This window comes from Polypterus senegalus, chromosome 1 (assembly GCF_016835505.1).
Source record: "Polypterus senegalus isolate Bchr_013 chromosome 1, ASM1683550v1, whole genome shotgun sequence".
In the NCBI taxonomy this organism is placed as follows: domain Eukaryota; kingdom Metazoa; phylum Chordata; class Cladistia; order Polypteriformes; family Polypteridae; genus Polypterus; species Polypterus senegalus.
Window position 1 is genome coordinate 138319813 of NC_053154.1, and position 23879 is coordinate 138343691.

General features: G+C 36.1%; 1 protein-coding gene across 4 annotated transcripts in view; it reads right to left on the reverse strand.

Annotated features, from left to right (window-relative positions):
* Positions 1-23879, reverse strand: part of LOC120532652 (inactive N-acetylated-alpha-linked acidic dipeptidase-like protein 2) — a 2009486-nt gene that overhangs the window by 1867193 nt on the left and 118414 nt on the right. For 2 of the 4 annotated variants that reach the window (XM_039758865.1, XM_039758881.1), the window contains exon 2: positions 11360-11490. The exons of 1 other annotated variant lie outside the window; for it this stretch is intronic. The gene's annotated coding sequence lies outside the window, so the exon portion shown is untranslated. Of the gene's footprint in view, positions 1-11333; positions 11491-23879 lie in introns of all 4 variants that reach the window. One more of the 4 variants, XM_039758875.1, reaches the window with a different exon arrangement.

Sequence of the window (23879 nt, forward strand, 5' to 3'; positions counted from 1 at the left end):
AAGTAAAACAACAGATCAGGATAAAATAATAGTGTAGTGTAGTAATAAATAATAAGTGAAATGTAATTAGACTATTATCAATATGTGCTAAATTTAACAAATGCAGGAAAATGTCTAACTGTTAATGCATAACCCAGTTTTTCATTTAGTAGGAAACTGCAAATGTATACACACATTATCCTTTAAAAGCTTCATATTAATAGCTAATGAAATACATACAGTGAAGGTCCACTTGAGATTGCATTGCTTCCCACACTGGCAGAGTGCTTTTTATTCTTTAAATTATAATATTTTAAAGAACTTACTCTGCTAATGACATTATTGCCCGCAAACAAAATTATGTAATTTCAGAAATAGTGTCCATTTGTGTGAGGGTATATGTGTGTGCATTTGGGGGGCATGAATCAATGATATTCCAGTTCCAGTGACATTGCATAACAGCTAATAAATCTGCATCGAAAACATTTATTAAATTATTAACCTTTTTCATATCTGCTTTGTCGTTTAACAGACTGATAAAATACAAAAAGTCTGATATGCAGCATGGATGTATGTGAAGAATACCTAGTGTCCCTTTGCTACTAACTAGTATGCTTTTGCAGTCACAAAGTGTACCTCAAAAATTAATTTCTTGAAAAGATTCTATAAAATGACAACCTCGTCTTTGGACTGGTTGTTGAATTGCAAAATTTGGAGTTCTGGTGAAATAACAAAAAAAGGAATTGAAAGCTGAGGATGAAACTTTGTGTTGCAAATATTATGAAACATTTTATCATGAATCTTAAAATCTTAACATTAGAAAATGACAACCTTTCACATTTTTACATATGAACACATACTTGATGCTCTCAGCTACCCATTCTAACAAAAATACTTTTGGAGAAAACTAAAAACTTTGAAAGTGGATCTGGACTCATTGTTGGTACCACAAAGGAGAACGTTAGAAACAAAAAAAACATGTAATTGTGTCAACACTCTTTAAAAAATGTCTTAAGATAGATTTATCTTTGACTAGTAACTCTTGCAGATCATCTGAATGTATTTATTGTATACTAGGTTCACCCGCCTTTTAAGGCGACCGACTTTTAAGTTGACCACTTCTTAAGGCAATTCAATACGTAGATCAATCTGATATTTTATACAAACTCATTAATTTGGTTATATTGCATTTGAGCGCTATTACTTTGATACTCGTAGTTTCTGTTATTTTTGTGATGAAATTTAAACTTTTTTTCTAAATTGAGGTCGCCCTTTTGAACCCCCCTGATAATTACTATGCGGTGAGGCATTTGTACTCCATCAACATTAATTATTTCCAGAGACATAATTTTGTCTATTTTTCCAGCGCATCGCGCACAAACGCAAGGGAACGATGGGAGCACCAGAACTCTGCTCACATCATGTCGCTTCGTACCGCAAGCTGCAAGTAGTAAGTCTGTGATAAGCGGAATACCGCTACGCTTTCTACTCACGGGACGGAAGGACAAAAGCGACCGCTTTTATATAGTAAGAAAGAAGAAGAAGATATCGCACAGTCTGGAGTAGAAAATCATCTTTTTCCTGGAAAAATGAAACTACATATCCCATCGTGCATTACAAAATGGACGGGGCATGTGTGAAACTCCGCGCCTGCGTAGCACTCATGGGACGGAAGGACAATCCCGACCGCTTTTATATAGATGGATTAGTCAGACATGTAAGCAAGAATTTTACTGTGCACATCGTGTTTTTATGTCAGGCACAAAAGGCAATGTATTTTTTGTTTTTGTGTCAACCACTTGCATGAGCACATTTTCTGACCTGCTTGTATCATCAATCTAATAAATAAGTTCAGAGCTGCTTGACATTGTTTTGACTATATCTTCACTGTTTAAATTACAACAGTTGCTGCATGTGCTGTTTCTTTTGCTTCTCCCCCACGCACTTAATGTTTTCTATGCGAAGAAATCAAAGACATAAAATGTGCAAACGAATATATAATGGGATAGTCCATCAATTTTGCATATATATGCAAATAATTCAATAAAATTTCTTTGGACGCAAAAACTTGTTAGCAAGTAAGTAACAGATATTTTTTTTATTGTAGGGAGCACGATTTTCTTTTGAAATGTAGTGAGTTAAAGTAAAAAGTCACAAACAAATAAAATACTCAAGTAAAGATAGTGATAGCCTACATGAAAATTATATTTAAAAACAGTAACAAAATTGTTTTACTTCGTTACTTCCCACCTCTGAACCATTGCAACATTGTTAACAAATGATTTACCTTAATTCTGTACACATTTTTCTTCTTTTTTTACATTTTTCAGCACCAGGGGGATACGCCCTTTTTGATGCCACCTTAGGTATCAATGTGGCTTTGGCTACTGTTATTTTCTTCTCCATGTGACATGCGGCTGTCAGTGAGTCATCTCATTATATCTGTCTGTAGACCTCACTCACTATGCAACACGATAGCCTAGTGATAATATGTGATTTTGAACTAATCACCCCTATAATTGCAGCTTAGTTTTGTTTATATCCTACATTAATTTTTAACCTCCCTGTGTGAAGAGCACTTTGAGTAGTGAGAAAAGCGCTATATAAATGTAAAGAATTAATTATTATAATTATTAATCATATAAGTGCTTCATTAAGCACATGATGGGGCTTAGCTGGCTACAAACAGACAGGTAATGTTAATATTCCTAATTATATTGAGGTTGAACTTGCAGCTTGGGAGGCTCCTAGTAGCTTTGGGCACCCTATGCATCTGCATAGCCCATAAATAGCAAGAGACGGCTCCGAAGTGTATTCAACAACAAGCTATCCTTCTGGATTCTGCTTTTTCTTAGCCATAAGAGCAATCTTAAGTTACCTTTAACCCGCCCCAATTCAATTTAAATTAGTTATATCTCTGACTATGATTTTACTCATTTGATATTCTCTTTATGTAAGATAACTTTTCTTGAGTTTAGAAATATTAGAAAATTAAGGTGGTTGAAGAAAGGTTCATTCATTCATTTGAATCCAGTGGAATGTACTATAGTAATGCTTTAACATCAGGTTCTTCAAATTGGTCACTTTTACCATTCAAGAATTGATTCAAAACATGGCAGAAACTTTTGTAACTACTATACTATATTCATAACTATAAAATTCCAGCTTTGAAATCTCTAGATGTACTACTTGTTAACACCAGAATTACCAGAGTCTACGAAAAAACTCGTAAATCCATCCCACCTTAAATCGCTTCTTAAAACCGTTCTCACCTCTCCACCAGCGTCTTTTGTTAATCTAAATGTGCTAATAAAAGAAAAGCTGCAAGTAGCCAGCTATTCCATCCCCCCACCGACTTAGAACGTGCACAAACTTCTCCCAGATCATGCCGTGATTGATTTTCTGGGAGTGAAGTGGAGTTTTAGAGTGGAAATAATAGATCGTTGTTTGGAACACACGCATTTCATGTCTGTTCCGTTTCTACAGTAATCTGTGTAAACACATTGTTAAAACAGAAACGTGTTTTATATTCTACTAGTAGATGACAAAATGTAGGCATAAACTATATAATGTATGAAGCCTGAAGTCCAAATATCAAAAGAAATATTTTCACAGAAGGTACAAATCTAACACAACAATTGCGCTTTTATTCAAAAATATAACTGCAGAAACAAAAAGCCTCCTTAACATGTGACATTGACACCCATTTATTATGACTGCCTCCGTGGTCTAATAGAATCAGCTGCCGACTGGGAATCAAAAGGTCGCGAGTTCGATCCTGCACCTCTCTGTTTTGAGAAGTAAACTGCTCTTAGTCTTACTATTTTAGAATAAAAACATACATTTGATTTCAGTCTGTAACAGCCAGTGTAATTTATGATACTTGTAAAGGTTAGTATTTTTTTTTTTTTTGTAGTCAGTTTTATTATCTCGGCCGCGTTCACGAGCCCAAACACACCCCGCCCACGCATCTGATACTGCTGTTTTCACATAGACGCGCTGTAACAGAGGTAAACTCAGCTCCCTTCTACATCGGACCAAGAATGCACATACCATTGCTTGCATACTAAAGTGTCAGCTGGCACTTTTCGTGGCATTACACACATTTTTGCGCATGCTCTCTGCACACTACTTGTGACTTTAGGCTTTAGGAAGTAAGTAAATAAATAAAGGTAAATCGTGTCATAAAATGATTTCTTCAAAACGTCACATATATGTGTCTCTTTCTTTTTTTAAAATGTGCGTTGATCACCGCCAGCATGTTGTAGCATACAGCATCTGGCTACCTGCATGTTCTTGAGTGCACTGAATAAGAGACAAATATACAGTTTGACAGAGAGAATCAGACTGAAAAAAATCAAACATTTAGAAATGCCATACTTTTACAGCTGATCGGACGCTGTTTGTTTTCAAATAATATTGCATTTGTGCGATGATGTTTTCACATATGTTGTCTCTTTCTTTCAGGTGTGTAATAGAAACCACAGCATAGAGAGAAATGCAATATTATTTGAAAATGAACAGCGTTATTTATTTGGCACGGACATGCTCAAAAAATACATGTGTAATGCCACAAAAAGTGCATGCAGTCATGTCCGTGCCAAATAAAAAACATTCAACGTTTTGAAGAAATCATTTTATGACACAATTTACCTTTATTTATTTACTTACTTCCTAAAGCCTAAAGTCACAGGTAGTGTGCAGATGGCATGCTCAAAACTGTGTGTAATACCATGAAAAGTGCCTGCTGACACTTTAGTATACAAGGAAGGGAGCTGAGTTTACCTCTATTACAGCGCGTCTATGTGAAAACAGCAGTATCAGATACGGGGTGGGGTGTGTTTGGGCTTGTGAACGCGGCTGAGATAATAAAACTGACTAAAAAACAAAGCTAACCTTTACAAGTATCATAAATTACACCGGCTGTTACAGACTGAAATCAAATGTATGTTTTTATTCTAAAATAGTAAGACTAAGAGCAGATTACTTCTCAAAACGGAGTGGTGCAGGATCGAACTCACGACCTTTTGATTCCCAGTCAGCGGCTGATTCTATTATGAGGCAGTCATAATAAACAAGTGTCAATGTCGCATGTTAAGGCGGCTTTTTGTTTCTGCAGTTATATTTTTGAATAAAAGCGCAATTGCTGTGTTAGATTTGTAGCTTTTGTGAAAGTATTTGTGTGATACTTCAGGCTTCATACATTATATAGTTTATACCTACATTTTGTCATCTACTAGTAGAATATAAAAAACATTTCTGTTTTAACAATGTGTTTACACAGATTACTGTAGAAATGGAACAGACATGAAACGCGTGTGTTCCAAACAACGATCTATTATTTCCACTCTAAAACTCCACTTCACTCCCAGAAAATCAATCAAGGCATGAGATGGAAGAAGTTTGTGCACGTTCTAAGTTGGTGGGGGGACGGAATAGCCGGCTGCTTTGCAGCCTGATTTTTATCAGCACATTTAGATGACAAAAGACGCTGGTGGAGAGCTGTGAACGATTTTAAGAAGCGATTTAAGGTGGGACGGATTTACGAGTTTTTTCGTAGGCTCTGGTAACTCTAGTGTTAAGGGGGGAGTTTATTTTAAAACTCTCCTTTTATGACATAAAATAGTAAATGACATTGTGAAACATTATCCTAAGGTGCTTATCAATGCCTACACTCCACAAACTTAAGGTTGTCTTACAATGACCACAGCTATAGAGTCTTCAATGATCTACCATTTGAAAGGCCTCATCAACCTTATCTCTTGGACCAAGGTTGAAGACTCATACCTTATTATATCTATCAACACACTGTTATTCACAGAACAAATACAGCGTGAAATGTTTATTGTTTTTTCCTATAAACATGAATCATAAAACCCTGAAGTTTACAACTTCAGATTTTCTGGTGCTTCAAAGACTAAGAACTCTGACAGTGTAAATAAATAAATAATTTTCTACATTACAAATATATGACATTAGTGCACAGGTAATATCATTCAAACATTTTCATTAGAATGTGTTATTTTACAACTCTTATTTGGTCTGAAATGAGGGTACATACATACCGTAGATCCCGGAATACAGGCCGACCCGGTATATTAGCCGAACCCCATCTCTAACTACTAAATTACATGTATTTGCCGATGACTGGTATTTAAGCCGACCCCCTTCTCCAAGCAAAATTTTCTAAATTTCCTTAAAAGTGTCTCTTCGGGTATATTTATAATGTTTATCGGAGAATTTGAGACTGCCGGCATTTTTGATATATAACATAATGTGCATAATTTACCAAAACACCAATAATTTTTCTAATGTACTAACCAAAAAGATATAAAAAGTGCCAAGCCTACTTTGATTAAGCTAGGAGAATGGTGGCACGCATGGTCGCAGCAGCTCAGGGCTCTCCTTTTCAGTGCACTTTTTTGTTGTTTTTGTACTTTTTTTGTCCTTGTTTGTGCACGATCAGTTTGGCGAACATCCGCTACACCATTCAGAACCTTATAGACATCGGTGTCCAGAGCCAGACATCTGTTTCGAGTGTTTTTCATCACATGCACAACATCCCAGACAACAAAGCGAGACCAGCGGGCTCTCCGTGGATTGTTGTCGGATCTAGGAGACAACACAGACGGAGGAGGGAAAGAAAGCAGAAGCAGGGCCGCAGATCCGGCGTTATGCTAAAGCTAAAAAACAACCATACAAGCCCTATACAGAACTTTTTTCTGCACTGAAGGAGCTGCTTTTAATCTCATTGTAGATGCGTATAGTGACAATAAAAAGCATTCTATTCTAGAAACAATTTCATACTGTACTCACCATTTAATTTGACATTAAAGAGATATTTCCACACAATGTCCATCTTCGTTTCGATTGCGATCGCTTACTTTTACCTTCTCTTCCTTCCTTAGCAATTATGTGTCTTGCTTGCATGGTCTTAATGAATTATATATATATATAGGTAAATCACTGCAATGACGGAAATTACATCCACAAACACATGTATCTGGGCTCCGACTGACGCTACAAACGCTCTTGGTTGTTTGTTTACAATCGCGCAAGCGGATACACGTGACCGCATCCGTTTCGTAACGCAAGATGTTGATCATTAATCAAAACAAAAAATTTCATTTTAAACTTCCCGATAATTTATTATAAATTTTATTAATAAAATTACGAACTACAACTAAAACACTTTTATGAATAAATTCTTTATTTAATTTAAAGTACCGGCATGCAAAGTTACTTCTTCATCTGAAAGATGGCTCTGTGGTTTCGTCATTATTTACTTCTGTATTCATCGACAAAACTGGCATTGCGCTGGAAATCTTGAATCTGAAACGATACTCGTTGTATAAACCGACCCCCAAACTCCAAGCCAAAAATCTAGGACGAAATTCTCGGCTTATATAACGGGATATATGGTATGTTTTGAAATATGCCCTGTCACGGAAATGTGTTACCTTCTCAGGGTTGCTTTTTCTTGTGTATTCAATATTGCCAGAATAAACTTCAGCTCTAAACTTGAAAAAGCAAGTACAGAAAATGGAATTTGTGGTGCTGTTTAAAAAATACTATGTACAACCTATATAATAAATTTTATTCTTAACACTGCATTCCAAATGCATTTATTTTAAGGTAAAATCATAGTCAAGAAAGTTACAGTACTTTGGTTTTAGGTAACCTACAACTAACACAAGTGCATCAGATACTTCAAAGCATGCTCACTGCACACTAGAGAAATCTGGCACTGTAGACTTCATTCTAATTCAATGTAATGTAGCATTAAAATTAAATAAAACATTTAATGTATTATGTATAAAAATACTTTCAAACTCTTTAATCATTCAGAAACACAATTACAATTACTTTATATTCAAGATTCAGATTTAATAAGTCTTGTGCAACAATGCATATGAATACTTACTCTTTCCACTACGAACAAACAATTACATAAAGCAACAAAAAAGTAATACTGTAAATAAATAGACACTAGTCCAGACATTCAAACGTCTGGTTATAAATAAACATTAGTCTAGATGCCTATTAAATAGATGTTGGAGTAACACAGACAGTCCAAATGGTGCAGTACAAAACAACAATGCAATAAAACATTGCCATATGGAAGTATTAATTCAAACATGGGGCTTGGTATCAAAAACACATGCAAAATAATCTTAATAAAATTATGTGATTTTACATTTGCCACTTTAAAATTTTTTTATTGACAAATGAAGTTTCATCTTTTATGGGTTCTTTTTTGTGTGTTATATACAGTATACAGAAGTTTTTTGTGACCACATGTAAAGTAAAAAAAAAAATCATTGTGCAATATTTTTTATACATACTGTAGACTGATAATCCACCCTAAGAAGAGTACAATACTGCAATGAATGCAATTTTTTGTTAGAAAGATCATTCACAATAAGAATTTATTTGTGGTGACTGACTGGATCTTTACAATAAAAAGCCTGAATTAAATATACGACAAGCAGTGTATATACCAATTCTACTAATAATACTTTTATACTAAACATTTCGGTATTACTATTAAATGATAGTGCACCCTATTTTTTTTATACACATACCTCAGTAACAAATTGAAATGCCCTTCATAGAAATTAAAGCATTACTTTGGTCTATCGTCTGCTTTTTCAATTTATTAATATTGATTCTTGAGAAGTTTTGCACAGCTTTGATTAAATTAATACTGAGAACAAATTCAGTTTATTTTCAGTGCCTAAAGCAATCCAAACCAACGATGTCAAACACAGACATTATCCTGTATGAAATAAACAAAAGCTGCCATCTCAGGCACATCAAATACTTAGCTGTGAGTCTGTGGACAAAGAATGGAGTACAATTTACAGCTGTCTATTTTTCTTAACCTCCCCTGAATAGCTGACAAGTATGTTTTGGGTATGTTTCAGTTTGGGAAGCTCTATAAATTTACTAGATTTTAATACATTTTTATTTGCAAATATACTTTTTTGCATTATTACTCAAATTGATTATTGTGTTGTTCTTTCACACTTCATGTTACTTACGGTCAAAATAATCATGCACTTCCTGTGTTTGCATTTTTTCACCTGGCAGTCAAGTTTACCTCCATAAAAAAAAGTGCATCTCAGGTTGACTGACAAATCAAAACTGAATTAGTGTGCCCTGTGTTGGGCTGATGTTCATCCAGCCTTCGGCCCTATACTGCTGGGATAAGTTTCTGGTCCCTGTAGCCTATTAATAGAATAAGCTGGTTCAGAACATTGACAGGGCAATAGTGAGGACATCAGAAAGACATATATATCATTAAAAGAAGTGCAGGATATTGAATAGGATGTTGAACTTTAAAGCACAAAGTTATCAGCTTAGTCTTGCCACGATATGTTATTCAAACAGTTGGAATCTCAAATTCTGCTATGCTAGTCAGAGAAGTCAGCTCTCACTGTGTTAAACAGAGACTTTTGAGCATGATCATACTTGATACTGTCTGTTTTTAAAACAGAGAACTTTATTCTGCAAATGGTAACAGAGACTATAAGTTTGAAAATAATAAATTGGCCTATTAAAATACCATATTATATACATACATATATAGTAATCAATTAACCTAACATGTATGTCCTTGGAATTTGTAAGAAACAGCAGAGTATCCATCAAAAAAAAAAAAAAACAGGTATGAGCAAAACATGCAAGTTCTTCCAAGGAAGTGCATGGTCAAGATCAACAAATTATTATTTTTTACTTTATATAATACATTAACAGCATGCCCCATCTGACAAAGTAAACAAAATAATTAACTTTTTTACATTTACGAAATATGCAAAACACTGAATACAAAGCTGAAAATCCAAAAAATGTTGCATTAATAGGCACCTATTATGGAGGTACAATAAACTGACCCTGAATGAGACCCCTGCCCTATAAAGACCTCCAGTGAGTCAAACTTTAATAAATATTGCACCTTTTAAAAAACAAAATACTCATACTGTATTTATTCACTGAATATTTATAAAGACTATATAGATATTTAGTACATATTATTAAAACCCTGGAACACTTTCAGATTGACTTCCTTATTATAAGCTCATACTAAATGTATGAGTAACTAGCGGTCTAACACTGTTTTCTAAATAAAATATATTACCACCATCACATTTCAATTAAATACAAATCAATTTTCATTTAAGCACAAAACCCAAAGCACTTTGCTACTGTACCACATTTTTTACCTTACAAAATGCTATATTACAAAAAGAAAGAAAGCTCCAAAGGTCTGTATGCATTTCTTAATTATGACCTTTCAATTATTCTTTGGTTTTATTTCAATTTAACTTAAAAATTCATAAAAGTTGGCTATGTAAGGCAATCTACTTAACTGTTACTGTTTGACATTACAGGATGTGCCACATCATCCTTACTCAAAAAAAGGTTTAGTGATTACCAGTGTTAATACTTCTGAAAAGAATATTATAGACACCTTACATTATCAGGAAACTATATTTCCCTGAAGACTATGTTCAGCATACCTTTAAAAGCAAATGGCATCTATTACTATACATATTAAATACAATTTACTTTATGCATTATAATGCCTGTTATGATAAGAAAAGTAAAAAACTTCTGTAAACATTGATATTTCACATAATGGTGTAATACAGAATCAGCCAAAGCTAATTTGCACATATGAAAGCACATTTGTGATAACCAAGTATATTTTGAAATGAACCCTTCTTATGCTTATACAGTATAAATCAACAAATGCTATGATGCAAACAAGACCTCCGTGTAGGTATCCTAACATTTATGCCGAAACACCTTCTGCTTAGTAAATGTTGATACATATGTAAAAGAAGATTTCAAATTTAGGTTCTTACAGTTTAGAATTTAATTGCAAATTACCACACCCATAACTCACTCAAAAAGGAACTCACTCATTTTAATCAAATAAAACTGCTTTTATACTTCTCAACTGTGTATTTTTGAGATTCTTAGTGCTGCTAGGTTATGACATACTGCGGGGGTACAGAAGGTACTGAAATAGGGATTTTAAGTGTTTCATCGTCGGACCGATTATAGCATAGCACCATTTGTGCTACACTGTTATAAACTTACAAGTTACTGCACATAAAGCACCTTTACAGATATACAAAAAAATAAATAAAGCAGAATGTGATGTTAGTGCTATAGTACTAAGAAAAGCTTTGACATGCATTAAAATCTATTACTGCACAAAGTCATCACCAGCTCAGTTTGAAAAGAAATACATGTTGCCAAATGCACTATTTTCCTTTACAGAAATGTGTGCAGGGGTTGGTATTTTGAGTGTAATTTCATTAATGTTTGCACCCACCTCCTACCTTATGGTATTGAACAAGGCACTTACAGCAGAACAGCCAAAGCCATTAAAAAGAGCTTCAATTGAAGACCATCATCAGGGGGCTTACCCAGGGTTAAATTAAAAAAAAAAAGGCCCAAACCCCGTCAAAAACTATCGAGCACGTCCAGCAGCAGGACCTGAAAGAGAGAGAACAACAAAGACAGTTTGTGACAAAGCTGACACGCTGCACTCTTGGAGGAGTGAAATCAATTGTGACATTTTTCATTTATTTGTAAATGCCTCTTTGGCGGTACACTCACTCGAAACGACAGTTTAGCTCTTACGGAATAAGCGAGGTGATGGTAAAATAGAAGAATCCTGACAGTTGCTTTAATGAGATTCCGCATTAGGACCGCTCTCTAACACTTTCCCCTCAACAAGGAGCGCGCCCTTCACTTTCAATCTTGCATCTCAGTAATTTGGAAAATGTTAACCCTATGAAAAACTACACTAACCCTTCTTTAGTCTGCATCACTTAAACGTTTTTTTCATTCATAGATTCGATTAGTCTGGAATGATCCGTCAGTTCCCCCTTTCTCAATACCATAATCGGCGACTTACATAGGAAAGAGAAGCTGAATTACCTGAAGCTAGTCTTTGTCTTAACCAAGGCATCCAGGTTGCTACCTTTCAAACTGCAACAGGGCACACACCACACACTGAATGGTTCCCATTTATGCCTAATATCTTTTACAGTACCCTACAATTTGTGGATGAGGAAATCACTGATGTAAACAAAACAACCGAATCCACAATACAACACTATCATATACTGCCACCTTTATAGGCTGGAATATCACAAGCAGAAGAAAAAACTTAGGCATTAAGACGCATCATTGTCGTTAAGAAAAGTACATAAAGCGTAATAAAGTTAATAATAATAATAATAATAATATTAACAATAAGTTTACGAACCATTAAACGTGGTACTATTTAGCGATGCCACAACATACCTTTTGGTAAAACCTTTTTAGTCTGTAAACAGAGATATGTAAAAAAGCCAAGTCCGAAAAAAAAAAAAAAATTCCCCTTATGGAATATCCCCAGTGAAGGGTCCTTGAGATTTAAGCTGGTTTAGAGCTCTTACTATTCAAGCGTATCGGAAGCAGTTCCTGAATAAGCTGCAGTGTTATGGTAAGCAGCCCTCACCCTCTTAAATATAATTGAGAAAACACATTTTACTTTCATAAAACAGTACAAGTTGAAATAAGTGCCGTCACAAGGACTGGCAAATTTACTACTGTGTAGAAGCCAAACCAGGACTGCTTCCAGAAACAAGAATAACATTTAAAAATATCTAGCACTTGTTTCCTGTTGCTGTCCCTGTTCTAAAGGTGAAAATGCCTTTTCGTTCTAATTTGCAGCTTTTCCAGTACTCTTAAGACTGAGAGTCAAGGTGCAAAGACTATTCTTGTACTGAAGCTCAAAAACTGATTATTTTACCCAGCAAAACAGGGCTACACAGGATTGAAAACAAGAATTGCACATTAGCATGGCTGCAACCTCTTACCGTGGTGCTCATTTCTGGATGTCCTTTACAATACAAATGGAAACAAAAAAAAAAAACGAAAAAAAAAATCAATGAAGCTAGTGCAGGTGCAAGATTATTTTGTTCTCAATTTAATGGCTGATCAGACTTTTTAAAAACTCCAAGAATTTTAATGGATACCCTATGCAGTATCGAAACGAGGGGAACTGCATTCATCATTGCATTTGGTATAGGTATCGAGAAGACAAGATGGTCGCCAAAAATCTGTAAAAAGGGGAAAAGGTAACATTTTATGTCAAGTCTCCCAATAAACTTTAGTAACATAGTAGTCTGTAGTTACTGTGCCATCTATAGTGTGCCAATATACGGTTAAGAGATATGCCAAATCTTTACTAGTATCACATGCATCATTCCCTTCTAGAACACTAATTATAATGTGTTTTCGTTGTACCTACTTCATCATTATCTTTACAATTATAACTAGTTATTTTTAAGATAAACTTTGTATAATAATAGAGCGGTATTTCTAATTATACATTGATTTTGTAATAATCAAATTCATGAATTTGGGGTATGAGAGCTTAATGTACCAGTAATGGGCATAAGGAAAAATTTGCCCATCCAGTACAATACAGATAAAGTAATTACTTGTATTAAAAGTACATTATAATGACTGTGCCTCTTCACATAAATTTCTGTCGAATAAAACCTGGACTATTTCATGTTTACTCAGCCACTCACTCATCCATTTATTTAATTGGGACACATACGGATATATTACATCTTGGCAATTAAAACTGAATATTATGAAATTTTCATAATATTTACATTGTTATCAAGCAATACAAAATTGAAAAAATAAATTGAAAGGCATTTGCAAAGAACAAAAACACACTTCTCTCAGGTATAAAAGAGCTTGATATTCTTGTAATGTCTACAATAGCTCTATGTGTATAACGTTCGGTAAATGTGATGTTTCAGGTTTATTTATTTTAATACTTTATTAAATCCATTCTGGGTCATACAGCTGAGAATGTATTGTGACAGTAAGGAAGGTAACAAAACATTCATCCTGTATATGAAGAAGTTACCGCAGGTCATAGTCAGACACAAAAACCATATAGAGTACATTCATATAAAGTGTTAGAAATCATTTTAAACTTAGAAAAACAGAATATCTCAAAGATTTAAAATTGTTAAATAAATGTGAGGCTGTTAAGACAAATTATAAAGGCAGTGTACAATCATAACATAATGAAGCTATGGCCTCCATTTGTGCCTCATTTAGTGATATCTTTCGTCATTTGCACATGTAACCTTAGTTTATGGAGTAAATAATTGCTGTACAGGATAACTAAGCTGTCACGAAATGCACATTAATTAGCATTGTACATAGTTAAAGGATAAATTAGAAAAGCAGGAATGTGTTACCAAATGTATCTAATAAATATAAAGCTACAAATAGTTTACTAAAAGCAAATAGTAAATTAGTAATAAATCTAAAGGCAAATCTTAACTGAACTTTCAACATAACTAGAACATTGGCTTCAGTATTCATTGTGCATTTCTAACCTTACATTTCAACGACATTTAATTCATTTCATATGAAATTTTAAAAAGCAGAAAACCTATAGTTTACTTATAAATATTATTCATTTAAATCATTTTTTAAGTTTATTAAATGACCACCATCTTTTTTTAAAAATCCTAAAATATTTCTTCATTTACTTTCAGGTTTCTTTTCATAGTGATCTTCACTAAAGACAAGTTCTTGTGAGAAAATTATAATAAACCAGATGGAGGAAAGCCCCTGGAAAACCATTTTCTCAATTTCAAATCCATGTTTTAGAAAGAGCTAATAAGACATGAATTGAAAGAAAAAATTACTCTTCCACTTCACGTTTCTCCACACAATGTTAAGTAACATACTACCGTTCTCAAACCTACTCTATCTAATTCAATGTCATGGATGACCAGAGCTTATCCTGACAAGAAAAGGCACAAATCAGGACCAACCCAGTACAAGGCTGTCACTCAAATGAGAATCAGGCCAATTAGGAAACTGAAATTTAACTTAACAAATACATTTTGGGAGTGTGTCAAAAGAATGCAAGGTGTCTGCAGACATAGATAAAACATTCACCACACAGATAGCAATCAGCTGGAGGCTTTGAGCCCAAGTACCATAGAAAAGGACAACATTTAAAATTGTATTATATAACCAAAACTTAGATTTTTTTGTTTCTTTCTGCATGAAAAAAAATGTTAGTGAGTGACCACTGAAAAACAACATATAAAATAAAATACAAAATAAATAACAAAACCCTACAGAAGAACAAATAAATCAAAAGACACTACAAGGATGCTTATTTGTATCAATTAAATTGGTATAAATTCTCATTACAGTATAAGAGTTTTTTTGTTTTTCAAATTGGTTTACATTCTCCATCTGCTGTCATATACTGTACTGTACTTGTAAAATTTATTCTGGCTGCATAACAGAAGTATCTAACATACTGAAAAACTGGACTGATCTACGTCTGCAATGACATTTACCATTGTAAATTTTCAGCCGCCAAACAAAGACGCAGAAGCAACTAAAAATTGTACATTACCCATGGATATGTTTCCTGCCATGAAAAAAGTTTATTCAATTAATTCAAGAAAAATGACAGACTGGAAGAATCGTTAAAAGTGTTAAATTGAATTGGATATAAGGTTATACAACAGCCCTATTTATCAATACAGAATTGTGTACAGGAAACCTATTTACACTCAGTCTCTCTGAATCACCAATCAATCAAGCATGCACATTTTTGGCATCTAAGACAAAACCAAAGTATGCAGAAAAGACCAATGAGACTACAAAAAAAAGATGCAAATTTTATATAAATAATAAATGTGCCAGGATTTGGACCCAAGCCCCTTAAGTTGTGTGTCAGTAGCCCGAACCAATGTACCAATGTGATACCCAAATAAAGAACTAATCTAGTTTTTTCCCAAACCCCAACACAAGTTTAATAAATATTTTACTTTTACTTAGTGCATATGGATTAGGTCTATACTGGGCAAATGCATATTTAATAAATGTTACTTCTTACACTTACTTTCAGTTTTAGGTTTATTTATCATGTACAAATATCTCCTAATATACATGAAACTGAATGTGTGCTTGTCTGGTTAAAAAAAACACTTATCTCCCAGAAAATTTGCTCAGATTCACCATTTGCACAAGGGGAGACCATAGGCTATGTTTTAATCTGAAACTTTAATAAGTGATCGTAGCTGCACTTTATTAGGAAAGTGCTGTAAGGAAGCATTTTTGAGACTTTGCACAGACATACAAAGTTGCACCCCATGATGAGTTTAGTTGGAGAAATTTTGGATTGGAGTCAAAATATTTCCCCCCAAGGGAATGTTTTAAGGACTGCACTTGTGCTTTATTCAACCTCAGGCAGCACCAGGAACCCTGCTATAATTGCATAACAAAAGCAACAATTCAAAATCATAAAATATAATACACTACTACAGCCTATAGTTCATAACACAGATTTCATTATATGAAATTGTGGAAAAAGTACATCATTCAACAGTCAGCCAAACTGCCAAAACATTTTAACTTACAAACTTGGGATACTCCAATTGATCAACCGATTTTTAAGTCTTGATTGGTGATCGGTAAAAAGGCAGGTCACAAAAAATATATTTTCTACTCTTGCTTTTCTAAGCTTTACAGTAATTCGTTATAGTGCTCCTTTTCGCAATGTATTACAGTACTTGAGTCAGCACGCACCTTTTTCCTTCTTTTATAACAAACTTCCTGCTGTGTAAACAAAGAGCTACAAGTGGAAGCTTGTTTTATCAGTGACTGAAAGGCACTTGGTATATTAGCCTTTACGTTAAAGAAAAGTGGAGTAATAAAATGAAAAAAGTAATCGGAGGAATTGTCTTGTCCAACTAGACAAACGGCAAGAAAAGCTACTTTAAGGAAGTCTGACCTATTTATTTTGTCCTTTAAATTAAAACGGACAGTACAGGATTTTGATTAGCGTGCTTGTTTAAAATGCAGCAGCTTACACTTTTAATTGAAAAAAAAGAAAACTTTGAAATTGCTACTTAGGAAACAATAGGCTTTTTATAAAGATTTGTACTGTGTTTATTATTTGTCGCTGTGTGTCACACAGCATAAGTTTTGCTAATAAACAAGTACAGTGGAACCTCGGTTCACGAACGTCTTAGAACACATACAAATCGGTTTACGACCAAAAAGTTTGCCAAACTTTTGCATTTGTTTACGACCACAGAGTTGGTATACGAACAAGCCAGTTTCCCTTTCGGTTTGTGCATGCCGATGATTTCCGCACGTGTTCAGTCTCTCCTTGTGCATTCCCTGTGCAGAGAGAGAGAGAGAAAGAGACACACACACACACACACAGATGCACGCAAGAGACACAAATACACACACACAGATGTGCGCACGAGAGACACACACACACTAACGTGTGCGAGAGTGGCACACACATACACACACAGACCCGCGTGTGAGAGAGACACACACACAGATGCGCACGCGAGAGAGAAACACACACAGAGACGCGCGCGAGACAGAGAGAAGGCTGGATGCATGCAGAATGCACCAGGCTTGTTTTTAAAGAGACAGATCTGAGCATTGTTTTAACCTTGATGTATTTAATGAAGACTTTTTTCTATTGGATTTTAACCTCCACTTCACTTCTGTTTACAGCGATCGGTTCGTAGCGTGCATTGTTGTAATGTTACTTTTCTTGGTGGTTTATTAAATTACGGATTTTTCAAATTATCATTTTTTTCCCTGTGCTTAAACTCATTAAAAAAAGTGTTTTTAGCGAGCGGTTCATAGCGCTATAGCGTGAACTCTTACAGTGTTAGTTTTCTCTGTTGTTCAATGTTTTCTCAATGTTATTCGATGTTTTTACATTTAGTTTACTATTAGGCTGTGCACTCTATGGTATAATCTATACTAATAAAAGGCAAAGCCCTCACTCACTCACTCACTCACTGACTCATCACTAATTCTCCAACTTCCCGTGTGGGTGGAAGGCTGAAATTTGGCAGGTTCATTCCTTACAGCTTCCTTACAAAAGTTGGGCAGGTTTTATATCGAAATTCTACGCGTAATGGTCATAACTGGAAGCAGTTTTTCTCCATTTACTGTAATGGAGATGAGCTTCAACGCCGTGGGGGCGGAGTTTCGTGTGACATCATCACGCCTCCCACGTAATCACGCAGTACATAGAAAACCAGGAAGACCTAAAAAAAGCGCTGAAGAAAACATGCATTATATAATTGAGAAGGCAGCGAAACAATAAGAAGCGAGCAAGTGACATATACAACCATATTCATGAGTTCTGCTACTTCGGAAACAAAGCACGATGTAAACCTACACTTTAAATTAAGTTCATAGACAGGCTGCCGCTGGCATTTGTAATTTAGTGCCTGCCCATATAAGGCCGTCCGTCAGCGGCAATCCAATAGCAAACTGCCACGGATAAATATTCACGGGTGAAGGACTGTGCTTATGGAGAGGAAGATGAGATGGTCAGGGTGGTGTTTGACACAAACTCAGCGAAACTGCGAGAGAAAGTTTTAAGTGCCAGGACTAAGGTAACATTAAATACAGCCATGGACATAGCACGAGATGGCACCAGCACAGCTGGGAACCTTCGATGCATGTACACCGAGTGGCTCACGTGAACTGGCGAGTGCACAGATAAAAGCAACAGTTCCAAACAGCTGAACAAAACCGAATTACACAATTGAAAAGGCAGCAAAAATATGAAGCGTCTGATAAGCATATTCATAAATGCAGCTACTGTGGAAACAAAGCACACGGTGGAAAAGTCAATGTCCGCTAAAGGAAGACAGTGTAAAAACCCGTGCATGCAGTGGGTCAGGTCTCAGATAAAGAAGAAGACGAGCTGTTTATTGATGCAGTAAGAAACGAATCGATGAATGCAACCTGTCATCTTTACAACGATTGACAAACACGGAATGTAACTTGAAAACAACACTTCCTACAAATACGAACCTGATTGAAAGAAATAATGATGATTAAATCCTTGATGACAGCAACACTCAGTAACACTCACAAAACAAATACTGTATATTGACAGTCATGTTACGTTATTTTTAAAATGTTCCCTTTTCTTTTCTACCTTTTTAACACACTACTTCTCGCTGCGATACGCGGGTATATATATATGTATATATATATACCGATCTACATACTCGAATAATGGATACTTTATTCGCCATCAATGATTGTTTTGGTAAAGCCATACTCAGTGTATTCATTAGATGAGCGGTAAAAAGTAAGAGCAGGGAGGATGACTCATTGAGGCATGCAGGCTGTAGTCTGCGTCAACACTATCTGAATTGCGCGATCACATTTGAAAAAATATATCTTTTCAAGTTCTATTTAGTCCATATGTGTCAAACTCAAGGGCCGCGGGCCACATCCGCCCGGCGTGTAATTATATCCGCCCGAGATCATTTTATATACTGTATTATTGCTATTAAAGCCGGGTATATGAAGCGCTGGTAACACAATAAACTACAGATCCCATAATGCAGCGCTTCAGCTGCCTTGCCAACACTTACCGCTTACTAGAGTTATTGCGCACTGAGTTTGCACGGCGCTTTGGTGACTTTGAAGAACAAAAAAAGTCCGTCTACATGCGGCTCGAACCTTGTGCATGTTTGGTAGCACATATCTGTGTGAGAAGCTCTTCTCAGTGATAAAGACTAACAAAACAGCACACAGGAGTCGCCTCACTGATGAGCACCTGCAATCCATCCTGAGAATCTCCACAACACAGAACCTCACACCAAACAGAAACGAACTTGTGGCCAAAAAGATGCCAGGCCTCCAGCTCTAAAATGACATATGAGCAAAGACAACTGAATGATTTGATTTGTTATTGCACGTAAGAGCGGAGTCAACCGTTTTAACAAACAGCGTATTGCACTGATACGCAATAGCTGTGTGTGTATATGTAGATATGTATGTATATGTATATATATGTTTATATAATGTGTGTGTGTGTATGTATGTATATATGTGTGTGTATATATGTAGATATATATGTATGTATATATGTGTATATGTATAGATATGTATATATATATATGTTTATGTGTGTGTGTGTAAATATATATATATATATATATATATATATGACAACAACACCCATCACTCACAACAGTGACAAAACAATTACATTGACAATCAGGTTACGTTATTTTCAAAATGTTTCCTTTTCTTTTCATTGCTTCTTTAACACACTACTTCTCCTGCGAAGCGGGTATTTTATATAGTATATATATATATCCCGATCTACATACTCGAATAATGGATACTTTATTAGCCATCAATGATTGTTTTGGTAAAGCCATACTCAGTGTATTCATTAGATGAGCGGTAAAAAGTAAGAGCGAGGGAGGATGACTTATTGAGGCATGCAGGCTGTAGTGCGCGTCAACTCTATCTGAATTGCGCGATCACATTTGAAAAAATATATCTTATCAAGTTCTATTTAATCCATATGTGTCAAACTCAAGGGCCGCGGGCCACATCCGGCCCAGCGTGTAATTATATCCGCCCCAAGATCATTTTATATACTGTATTATTGTTATTAATGGCCCGGGTATATGAAGCGCTGGTAACACAATAAACTACAGATCCCATAATGCAGCGCTTCAGCTACCTTGCCGAACACTTACCGCGTTAATCAAGTGTAGCTTATGATGCTGCAAGTTATTGAAGCTAGCTCACACGATGCTGAAGAGAAAAGTTGATTCTGAAAATAGAGCCTTTAAAACCGATGGGAGGCTGAGTATATGTTTACTGAACCCGTGTGTCTCATTTGTGGAGCTAATGTGGCTGTAATTACAGAATTTAATCTAAGACGGCACTATGAGACAAAACATCAGGGTAACCTGAATGCAAAGCAGAAGATACAGAAAGCAGAAGAATTAAATAAGAATCTGACACTTCAGCGGACGTTTTACCGTGCACAATCACAAAGTGATTTCAAGTGAAGCTGCTTTTATGGGAGACACAAATGCACCAGTGCAATTTGCCCCACTTTCCCTGTTGCCAAGTAATGTTAAACCAAGTCGTCACTACGGCGTTCCCAAATCGCACTTTGCTGATAAACTGAGCGCACTGAGTTTGCACGGCGCTTTGGTGACTTTGAAGAACAAAAAAAGTCCGTCTACATGTGGCTCGAACCTTGTGCATGTTTGGTAGCACATATCTGTGTGAGAAGCTCTTCTCAGTGATAAAGACTAACAAAACAGCACACAGGAGTCGCCTCACTGATGAGCACCTGCAATCCATCCTGAGAATCTCCACAACACAGAACCTCACACCAAACAGAAACTAACTTGTTGCCAAAAAGATGCCAGGCGTCCAGCTCTAAAATGACATATGAGCAAAGACAACTGAATGATTTGATTTGTTATTGCTGAAAGGAACACATTTTATTTATATTTCTAGGTTTTGTTATGCAGCATGTTCATATTTGAATTTGTATAATTTTGACAGGATATATTTTTATGGAGAGCAAAATCTTTTGGGATATTTAAAATCTAAGTTTATTTTTTATATAAAATTACATAAGAGTAAAGAAATTTGAATGTTTGTTCTTTTAACGTTTACTTTATTTCTAACTTGTATAATTTAGACAGGATATATTTTTATGGAGAGCAAAATATTATAAGTTGTTTAAGGTTTGAGTTGATTTATTCACGAATAATATTCCTGTCTGTTTTTACCATTCCTACCAAAGATATTTCTGTTGACTAAATAAAAATTCCTTCTATTTAAAATTTAAATAGAACTTGAACAAATATGATAGTTCATAATATCCACAGACTTGCGTAAGAGCGGGAGTTATTCATTTTAACAAGCAGGGTATTGCACCGATACGAAATAGCTGTGTGTGTATATATGTAGATATGTATGTATATGTACTGTATATATGTTTATATATGTGTGTGTGTATGTATATATATATATATGTATTTGTGTGTATATATGTAGATATATATGTATGTATATATTTGTGTGTGTATATTTATGTGTATATGTATAGATATGTACTTATATATGTTTATGTGTGTGTGTGTGTGTAAATATATATATATATATATATATGACAGCAACACTCATCACTCACAACAGTGACAAAACAATTACATTGACAATCATGTTACGTTATTTTCAAAATGTTTCCTTTTCTTATTCATTGCTTCTTTAACACACTACTTCTCCGCTGCGAAGCGCGGGTATTTTGCTAGTATATATATATATAAATATACACTAGCCAACCAGCGGCGTAGCATAATCAGGCCGCTTTTTAAATGATTTTTAAGCACAAAGGAAAAAAATAAACATTTGAAAAATCCGTAATTTAATAAACCACCAAAAAAAGTAACATTGCAACAATGCACGCTACGAACTAACATACAATTGTCCGTGACTGAAAACCGGAGGAACGCCGTCGCGCTTTCTCCTTCCAAAGCGAAGGACGGGTTGAACGGCGCTCGTTCAGTACGCACTGCCCGCTTATGTGCCCGCCCCCAACTCCCTACCTGAGTCGCTTTCGTCTGTGTACAGTCCACAAGCACCTGTGAGTCAAGTTGACTGTTAATTTTGCAAACACCGCCTCAGTCGGTTTCCACGTTGAATTTTCATTGTTCTTTGCGGTTCCGGCTTTTTTATATATAATCCACCAAGTCACACGAACATGGGGGAGGGGTTACAAAGGGTAGGGACGTAATCAGTGCGAGCGTATGACCCGCACGTACTGGGAATTTCTCGTTCGTGGGGAACAATTGCAAGCCACGGTCTCCATCATGAATGGGGTTCAACGGCTTACCTACGCCTCCCCGCGCCGGGTAGACACACGTTGATCCATTCAGTGTAGCGCGCGTGCAGTACCGGACATACAAGTGCATCGCAAACCTGTTAATGCTCAATCTCACGTGGCTAAAAGCCACTTGTCCCTCTAAGAATTTGTTTGCCGACCGCTGTTGGGTCGTGTAACTATTTGGCAGGCGGGAGTCTCGTTCGTTTTCGGAAATAACCAGCCAAATCGCTCCACCAACTAAGAACTGCCATGCACCGCCACCCACAGAATCGAGAAAGAGCTATCAATCTGTCAATCCTCTCCGTGTCCGGGCCGGGTGAGGTTTCCTGTGTTGAGTCAAATGAAGCGAAAGGCTTCACACCTGGTGGTGCCCTTCCGTCAATTCCTTTAAGTTTCAGCTTTGTAACCATACTCCCCCCCGAACCCAAAGACTTTGGTTACCCGGTTGGCTGCCCTGTTGCGGGGCCTGCATTGGTGAAGCAGGTGAGACGGTAATGAAACAGAGACACAGAGCTTATTGGTTTTTAACGACTGCTTCCTTCATTGGGTTTTAACCAATGCACGGAACAAACCAACACACAATCGTCCGTGTGGCGAGGAGGGTGGAACGGGAGGAGAGGAGAAGGACATCCACTCCACTCCCTCCGTCATGCTAGTCTGCTGATTTTTCGTTCAGTATGCACGGCCTGCTCATGTGGCCACCTTCAACTCGTCACTCGAGTCGTTGTCGTCTTTGTACAGTTCAGATGCACCTGTGACGACTTTTCATTGCTCTGTGCAGTTTTGGCTGCCTTTCTATATATAATCCACCAAGACACCCCACCACGGTAGTAGCGAGGTGGGAGGGGGGTGTGTACAAAGTGCAGGAGCATCTAAGAAGGTGCATGTTTGTCGCGGATGCGAATTGCTGTATGTAGCGTGTAAAACAGTTTGCTACGGTCACGCGGTCGTGCGTCATTACCGAAAACTTCGTTTTTAAAGACTGCTTACTTCATTGTGTTCTAACCTCAGTTGTAAAGGAATGTTTTAAGGATCCCATGGGATACCCCTCGCAAACCGTTTTACACGCTGCATATGGCGATTCACCTCCGCGAGAAACATGCCTCTATGAACAGTCAGCGTG